Genomic DNA, 10,012 nt, shown 5'->3' on the forward strand with positions numbered 1-10,012 from the left:
AATGTACATATACAACGTAAAAAAATTGCAGACTATACATATACACATTTTTCATGTAAAAAATACTTTTTTTATTTTAGAAATAGATCATCCGAGTATTAATTATAATTAATTATAAATACAAAAATAATGGTTCTAGATATTTCCGAAGACACCATGCCAGATATAAAGGGGAGAAGACGCTAAATTTTTTTCATATTTTCGTATTGCTTAATTATTAAAATATTAATCAAATAAGCCTACTTTTATAATCAGTTTTTAATACGGGTAACGATCTTACATGATAGATACATCGTTTTTACCAAAATTTCACAGAAATCGACTAAAATTTTGATTTTCTAGTCGAGTGTGTTAAATAATACCTAAAAGTAGTAGAGATAATCATAATAAATTTAACTTTAAGGATTGTTAGATATTATAAAAAATATTATATTCTAGTAATATAAAAATATTATATTTTATTTTATTATGCAACTACATTTCAAATAAAAATAAATCGTACGACTTAGTTAAATATTAAAGAAATTGAGTACTTATTATAATGATTTATACATTGGTTAAAAATATTTTATTCAGGAATTTTGATGAGTTTTCTAATACAAAATTATTTTGTGTGTTAACGAACAATTTATTATTTATTAAAAAAATGTAATACTTGTGGTATAATTAATAAACGAAGAATCGTGAAGGCACATTTTCTTTTCTTGGATCGTTAATATACTAAAGGTAATCAACAGAATATTTTTCAATCATGATCATGTAATTTGCTCTACATTTTATGATTAAATTAAAACTATTTAATTATAATTAAATATTTAAAAGTATTCTTATAATACACAAAATTGATGAAAAATATCAACCAGAATTTTAAAGAAGTTTTGTATTATTTTTGAAGTTGCGAAATACTGTCGGCAGTATAATATTTGAACAGGTATTCTGGTAATCCTAAGGGATCAAAAATTTGATCGGTACAAGCTGTATAGATAGGTATATATTTTATGAGGATCTAATATATTATGTATACTACTTATATATTATATAAATATAAATGTAATAATCGCACTATTAAGACTACAGTTACAATGGTATAGTAAGTTATACGATATGGGTAAATAAATGTTTAGGTCAATATTTATTGATGAACAATGCATATATCTTAATTAAATATTATCTGTATATAGTTATGTACAGGATAGTTATCCATGGTACGAATTAAAATAAAATACACCCGTTAAATCTTTGTTAGGTTACCTAACATAGGTACCAACAATTTGGAAAATTGACAAATTAAATAGACCCTGTTAGGTATTTAAGAATCTTTGTGTGAGCTATAATACTGTTTGAAAACAAAAATCTTTTGATTAACGGTCGAGTAGTTTTCAGATTTTGGTTGAATGCTTTTGTATACAATAATTTTTGGAATATTTTGTGTGCGCGCGGAAACGTCGAAATTTCAAACTCCAAAGCACTATACTACCTACTTTTATATTCAGCATATGAATATAATATTTATTAAATTAAAAACGTCATATTGGACATTTTTTTCCTAGTAGATTGGTTTTACAAAACACCAAAAAAAGTTTTAAGGTTGTATTCGAAAAGTTATAAAAAAAAAAAACATGTAATATACATATATACAACTTACATGATAGTGATGAGTGATTTGATTAATTTTGATTTTATATGTACATTAATCTTAAAAAGCGGGTAAGTGGGTAACGTTGTGCTGTACATTAGGTTTCTAGAGAATCTGTGGAGTGGATATGATAAATTTGAATTCAATTATATAAAATCATTGAAACGAAAAACAAATCGAAGTAGAGACGCCTTGTTAGCCATAATATTACTAAGTAAGTATTTTATTATTTTTTATTTTTTTGATATTATTGTGGTTTAAGTAATTTATTTTACTAGATTATATGTATAAGAATCGTACTACTATAGAGTAGGTTAAATTCATTTTTGTTGGAAAAATTGCAATTAAAAATGTCATTGTGTACTGTGTATAAAGTACTACCTAGCTGATTCCCGTGCACTTTGTTGCCCGTTAAAAATACCGACTCTATGTGATTCAACATTTTTGGTTAATTCGTTGTTTATACCAGACTAGTCATGATCAAAACTTCCCGTGGATTTACCCTATCTTAATTTACATTAAAGAATTTTAACACAGTCATTTAAAATACAAGACTAAATGTATATTCAATAATATTATTTTATCGGATTTTTAGCATTGTATAAGTAAAACAATTTTTAAAATTGCTTATTTTTTATTCTTCCATTCTAAATTGTATAAAAATATATTTAATATTATTATTATTTCTATAAAAAAATCTCAAATTTACATTAAAAAATTAAGGGCAACTTATCAAGATATAATATAGCCCATAGATTCATGGGATTTTGTAGCTTTCTGATGGTAAAAAAATTTAAAATCAGTTAAATACTTCCAAAGATTAAACCATTCAAATGAACAATTTTTCTTCTTTATTAATTTGTATGTGTATTGGTTTATGTTCTCGGTGCGCATTTTATCGTTTGACGATTATTATATAATTGAGCATAATATTCTATTGATATATGAATTATATTATATTGGTTTATGCACGATGCATGAAATTATTTTTATCAATAAATTTCTAGGAACAATTCCGATTATTCACCTTCGGACAAACAGGATAGGTTGCAGGTAGCCCGTGCCGTGCAGCACAATACGTATTGGAAATGAATAATTATAATTATAATCCACTAAAACGCATAATTTTTGAAAATCCCTTCTTATTGCACGGTGAAAATACGAGAAGAACCTCTATTCCAAATTTCAAGTTCGTACGTTGCGTAGTTTTTGAGTTACAGCGATCAGTGACTACTTGGGATTTGGATTTTATATGTATAGATAATAATATACTTAATTTAGAAGTTTCAAGTACTAGTACTAGTAATGTTTTTAAATTACAATAGAATAACTAACAGCCTTATTCTTGTTTTAAATTTAGCTCAAAATAATCATGAGTATTAAGTAATTAATAAATTTAATTTTTTTTTTTACAGAATTAAATGATCATATGAAGCCTTGTTTTAAATTTTTAATCTTTAGTTATAAAATATTTAGGCGTCACTTTTGATCAACATTTATGACTGAACCTTCATATATAAGAGATTAACTTGAATAATCACACAAACTATAGACATTTTATAATATGGCAAAACACTTTCTAAATAAACACTGGCTAAAAAATACATATTATACTTCAACACAATCTCTTATAGGATATGGAATAGTAGTTTGGGGGAAGTGTGACACAATCCCATATAATTTTCATTCAGATGACACAAAATACCTCCTTTTTTTTTAAACATTCTGTACAAACAAGCACATTTAGTAATTTAGATATAATAATAAAAACATAACATATAATTTGAAAAAACTTCAAATGCTCATAAAAATTTAATATGAATCTATGGTATATATTTTTTATGAAGATAGCCAAGTTTTTGAGAAGTCTTGTATTAGGCTTTTAAATCTCAGATGTAAAAGGAAATTTTCTTATGAATTTCTAACTCAAAATAATTATGATTAATGCTCAACTTTTTTTTAAATTTCCACTTACAACAACTTATGAAGAACCTTATGGTATTACACTTTCAAGTTTTTAAAAAGGCAAAAATTAAAAGAAAACGAAAAGTTAATATTCCTATAAATAGTTCAACATGAGTCAAAATATTTTGATGGATTATAGAAAATGCTCATATAAACATTGAGTGAAAATTTCATGTATCTACTTCAGTATAATGTGTTTTAACTTTCGTTAAAGACTTGCAAAAAAACTATAATTTATAAATAATATTTCGTTCACATAATGCAATTGCTAGCACATATAATGTATTTACTTTGTATTTTAAATGAGTGGATAATTGTGGTTAAGCTAGTATGAGTAAGAAGTGATTTACATTTGTGTAATTTAAAACTTGTTTTGACCGTGAATGGTTATTTATTATTATATTATATTTGTGGATCTATATCTTATAGATTTATTTTTTAACATTTTTTATAGTTTTTGTTTGCTTCACCTTATACTATATTTACGTGTCTTATACAGGAGTAAATGCAATGTGTGAAGAAAAAAATATTTTAAGAAGATAGATAAGAAACTATTTATTGTACTATTAAAAATCATCGTGTTGGCATAACAGAAGTCATAAGTCAAAATTGTATTTATATGCATATCATACAAGTTTGATTCGGGATAAATAGGCATTAATATATTTTACCATAAATATATTTAAAAAAACTTAATAGTTCTATATAATATAGTAAATAGGTAATTTATTTTCATTAGATTATTGGAAGCTGTAAAGCATGTCGAAGGAAACTAATGATACTTAAAATAGATAGTTTTATTTCCTACCTACGTCTCTATACTGATCTGTAACAAATAAGTTGAAATGAAAATAAATCGTTGAAAATATAAGTCAAATTAATCTTCTTTAATACCTCAGTTCAGTGATAACATATATAACCTAACATATATTTCGGAAACTTACGCATTTAAGTATAAACCATATAATGTTGCATATTTTAAATATAAGCTCAATTTGACACAAAAATAATAAATAACAAAACAACATGCTATTGTTAAAAAAAAAATATTTTAAAACTAACATTTTTGACTGACAATTATGAATTAATCGATTTTTGATGAAATTAACAAATTGAACTGTTAAATGTTCAATGTTGTAGAATTGTTGGGTGCTTTTAGCTTAGGTGTAGTAAATTAAATAGTCAAAATAACTTCATGAAAACTGTACCAATACAAAAATATATCAAATAAAAAGTACACAATTACTGTAACTTCAACGTATTACACAAAAGAGAAAAAATTGTAAGTTTTTTATTTTTATTTGGTTACAAAAAATACTAGTATTAAATTCATTATTTCGAAGATAAAAGTTGAGCTTGCAAAACAAGTAGAATATGCAGTTGAATCATTAAAATCTATATTATTATGTTTTCCTAGGACGCATACACGCATACATATAATATATATTATAATGTGTTCAGTATTTATCAAACGTTTAATAATTGAAATATATTCCTAATGTGCACTTATATCGTATTGCTATTTAATAGTATTTTTGAGTGTGAGCAATAATAATTAAAATAAGCATGAGTATGGTAATAGTAATTATATACATATATATATAATTATATTTTTTTTTTATTGAACATTTTATCTTCAGCAACATAGGCCATTAGCTTTTGACAATTTTACAATTACACTTTTATTTATAAGTTTTTACATATTAGTCACATAAATCTATTTTTATTAGATGCTGTTTTCTACTTTTAATGACTTTTGGAATGCTAAAATTATATTTTTGTATGCATATTTGAAGTAAATTCAAAAGTGTGTTGTGATAACAATTTTTTTTCTGAACATTTACCAAATTGCTCGTAAAATTGAGTATAAATAAAATCAATACAAAAAGTATGTACTTGAAGTTACAGCTTACAAGTATTTCCATCGTAAAAATATTTAGTCACGTACACAACATCCGCTAAGGCGTTTCCTTTGCCATATTTTTGTGTTACAATTTAGTAGTTAGAATTATTTTATATGAATTTATCATTTTTTTTCCACTCTTCAGATTATATTATTGAATATTTGTTTCTAGTATTTAATGCACTTTTTTCCATTAAATCATCCTTTTGTCCATTAAAAAGAGTTTTAATTAATTATTTCACTAAAAAAAAAAAAAATAGATCAATAAATTTATGTAGATCAATAGAAGCGTCTTAATACAAAATACGTATTGATATAAGATTTTTTAAGTTTTGTTTTTTAGCGTGATACCTAATTGTTTAAGTTAAATTTAAAGTGTTGATAACACAAGAGTCTTATTATACTTATTATGTGTTACAATTATAGAAGTTATAAATTAAAACAACTGTTAATATTTGTGTAATATATTGGTATAACATAAAATAATATAAAAATAACAGTGATTTTCACACGTGGATATATTTTTGAAAAGAGAATGTTTAAAAAATTATGTTTATTTTCTATTAACTAAAAAACATCTTTGTTTCAGAACCTATTGAGAAAAATTTATAGCATTAATGTTTATAAAATTGTATAAAAAAAGATGTACCTATATTTTAATATATGCTTTGTTTCATGGTGCATTCAATGAACTAAACCATACATGTATGCATTACAAAATATGTTGAATAAAATGTATTCTATTTCAAAATTACTTACTCAAATAAATATTGAAAGATTCAATAATTAATTAATTAATTTTTTAATGTGTACCTTACACAAAGCCACGGTTAGGTTAGGTTCCGGTATACTATAGGTATTACGTGCTACAATATAACTATACAAAATTGGGTTCTTGGTAAATTATTTGGTGCCGTGCGCTGATTGGTCGATATTTAAGTTGCATTCGAAAATTACGCAAAGTTTGAAGGTTAATGGATTACTGTAAGTGTGCCATGTCTTCTAACGTTAAACATCTCTGATGATTAGGTATATATTATGTTGATAATTATTTAGGGTACTAGATAACATTATAATATAATCGTGTTCAATATTGTTCATTTTTAGTATAATATGCCATAAAAAAACAATATATAATAATAATATCGTTTCATATTTCAAATTTTGTTCAATAAAATTAAATAAAGACAATAGCATTATTTTTATATTATTCTACATTATTCAATTATAAGTTAAATTTTTGTATTAGAATTTATTCATATAAATGCAATATTGAAAAATCTAATAGGTACCTACTTCTATTTTAGAGACGCTACATGAAAAAAGTTTATACTATTTGTATCATTGTGGTAGTCGCATGTCGTGACAGTGGTGATATCTCTAACTCTCATCGTGAGTAGATAAATCTATAACCTATATGTCTTTACTACAACACATTTATACTTGGCTTACATTATTTATATGTTATGTTTGTTGCGTCTTAGGAAAATAGAGAATTAAATACTTGATATTAAATTATTATACATATATTGTACTAACGTTTGATTTTCTGCATTATTTTTCTGTATTATAGTACACAACACATGTACAAAATGCCTTATTCGGAATAAAAGTCGATTAACTCTAAAGTTAATTCTAACATGATTTTTGTATAATAGAAACGATTTTGTAAATAATTTAAGTAATATTTATCTAGTCAATTGATTTTTGGGTGTTTATGCTATGGTAATAGTTATAGCATTTATTTAAACCCAAGATAGTTGTGCCGATCACCCAATTTATATATGACATATTATGTCATAATAGATTTTTTAGATGGGATGACCGCCATAAGTTACTGCCGTGTATTGTATTCAGAATATACGTTTATAATGAAAAATACACTATTAAACGTTACATTACTTATTTGTAGATGCTTTGATTTGCATCTTGTGGTTAAATTATAAAAACGGGGGGGAATAATGGAGGACCCCTGATGTACGAGGTCATATAGCATATTTTAAACACTCCGGTGCTACTGTTCCAACAGATAAAAAAAAAAACTGTAAAATTCTTAAGATTTATAATATTTTTAAGTGTTATAAATATGTATATCTAAATATCGTTAAGCAATTAAAGTTAGATTCGTTGAATTTAAATTTGCAGTAGATCATACACAACGAGACGTAACGATAAAATTCAAAGTATAATGTAAAAAAAAAACTGATTTTTACACTGTATACATCATAACAGTTAAAGCTGAAAGTCTGTATAACTCATGTATAATTTGTTAGTTATAACATTATAATAAATGCACACTTTGTTGTGACTGTCTTATTCTATATGCGTATATGTCTATATATCTAGTATCTACTTTTTAATTAAAAATAATTTTATTACGATATATTGTTATATGTTTTCACTGATTCATTTTATTTTAAAATAAAAACAACTTGAGTGCTCAATTACTATGGAAGCGTATTTTAGCTAGGTATAACAATAAGCGATGCCGTTAAATATTCTAAAAATCATCAACGGTTATGTTTGGCAGTTAGGACGATGAAATCAATATATTATGGAAAATGCTTGGGCAAGGCTGATTTAATTCGAAATTTATAACATTTAGGTACGTTAATAATAATGTAGCAATTTTTTTAAAACTCGTTTAACATAAAATATACATTTTAGATACACCTCATATTCTATTATACATTTGTAATAAATTGTTTGAATTCGCAATAATTTAATAGTATAATTTATGTGGTTACTGATTTTCTAAAGTTAAATAGTTAATGTTACAATAAAAAATGTGTTAGTCTTGTTGTATTAAAATTATGCATATATTAGTCTAAAAAGGCTACGTGAGCAATAAGATAAAATTACTATATTCAATGTCCAAGTATCATGTATATGCTATTATTCTAAGTATATTGTTGTTATATTCTACACTTAAAGTGTTCAATGTAATGAATGATTATTTTATCTTTGAACATATGCCAGAAAAAATTTAATTTATAAACACATTTGTAGTTTGGTTTTTAGCTATGGTGTATAACATAAGGCCATTTAAGCTTGTACAATTGAATGGGTTTTGCGCTTTGCAAATAAGTTGTTTTCACTAATTTATTTAATTGGTTAAAGTTGTCATGCACAGCGAATGTTACAAAAACAGTTGTACAGGTTTTGTTCGCATAATAGTACACTGCATGAGTTCACTAGTAAATATTTACAATGTTTATTTCAACTCGCTCTTTTTCTCAGCACCGTCCATCAAATCACGATTTATTTTAACGTTTATTTTTCGGTTTAAAAACGAACAAAACAATAAAATTATATTATTTTATTTTACCTATTAAAACATCATATTTTACGACATTCAATTATGCATTTAAATGACTATAAACTGTGAAGTAACAATATTTAATTAATTTTAAATTTCCATTATAATAATATATTTGGTAAAATAGCAACAACCTACCCATATGCATTATACAGTATACACTAAACAGCTGTACTGCATAAATTTAAATTATAATAGCACCAAATACCTAGGCATAATAATATTCTTATGTTTAATAATAACATCTATGTTGATTAGTATTTTCGAATAGCAAATGGTACCTATAAACATTCTTAATTTTAATACTACCATTATAATCATTATATATGTATATAATTCTTTTATAGTAAAATATGAAATGTAATAACTGCGTGCCTACCTTTTAAATATATTTTTTAAGGTGTAATAATATTATTATGTTAGATTGTATACTGTAGTCTGCATAATGGTCTGTGCCTTTTACCAATCTTACGGTTTTTATTAATCTTATTTGTCCATGCTTGTTTGTGTATAAATAATATACGTACCTATAGGCTATATGATTTATAATGAATTCTTGGATGGTTTCAAATACATAGATATTAAAGATTATTTTAACATACAGGCGGAAAATGGACATTTTAAAAATATTGATATTGCATGAATTCAGAATAAAATAGTGTTAGGTATCTCAAAATGTCAAATTTTTCAGGAAACTCATTTTGAACTATTTTTAAATTTAAACTGTATCTTATTATTTAAGATAGCACATCTAGAAATTTACGAAATTGTTTTGCGTTAACACTAATATTTTTTTTTTTTAATCATGACAATGTAAAAAAATTTCCAATAAGAATCAAAATATTTTCAGATAGAACTTTTTGGTTGTTAATATTTTTTTTTCACTTACTAGAACATTTTCGTTATAAATTAAATGTATGTTTTCACTATGACGTTACCAAGATCAAAATAATAAATAATGTGTCAAAGGCGTCTAATTCAAATATAATGTACTTATAGGTATAGAAAAATAAAAAGTTGAATTAATTTTTATACGCATTTTTATAATATAGATACTACTAGATTACCCTACATCAAAATAAGGCGACTAAAAAAATAAATATTTATTCATTTTTTAGGTGGAATAATGATTATTTTTTAATCTAATTTATTTATTATACACATGGACAACTTCGACCATAAAATTATT

The sequence above is a fragment of the Diuraphis noxia genome, unplaced genomic scaffold, assembly GCF_037042655.1.
Source record: "Diuraphis noxia isolate RWA-SAM2 unplaced genomic scaffold, SU_Dnox_SAM2 contig0002, whole genome shotgun sequence".
Taxonomy (NCBI): domain Eukaryota; kingdom Metazoa; phylum Arthropoda; class Insecta; order Hemiptera; family Aphididae; genus Diuraphis; species Diuraphis noxia.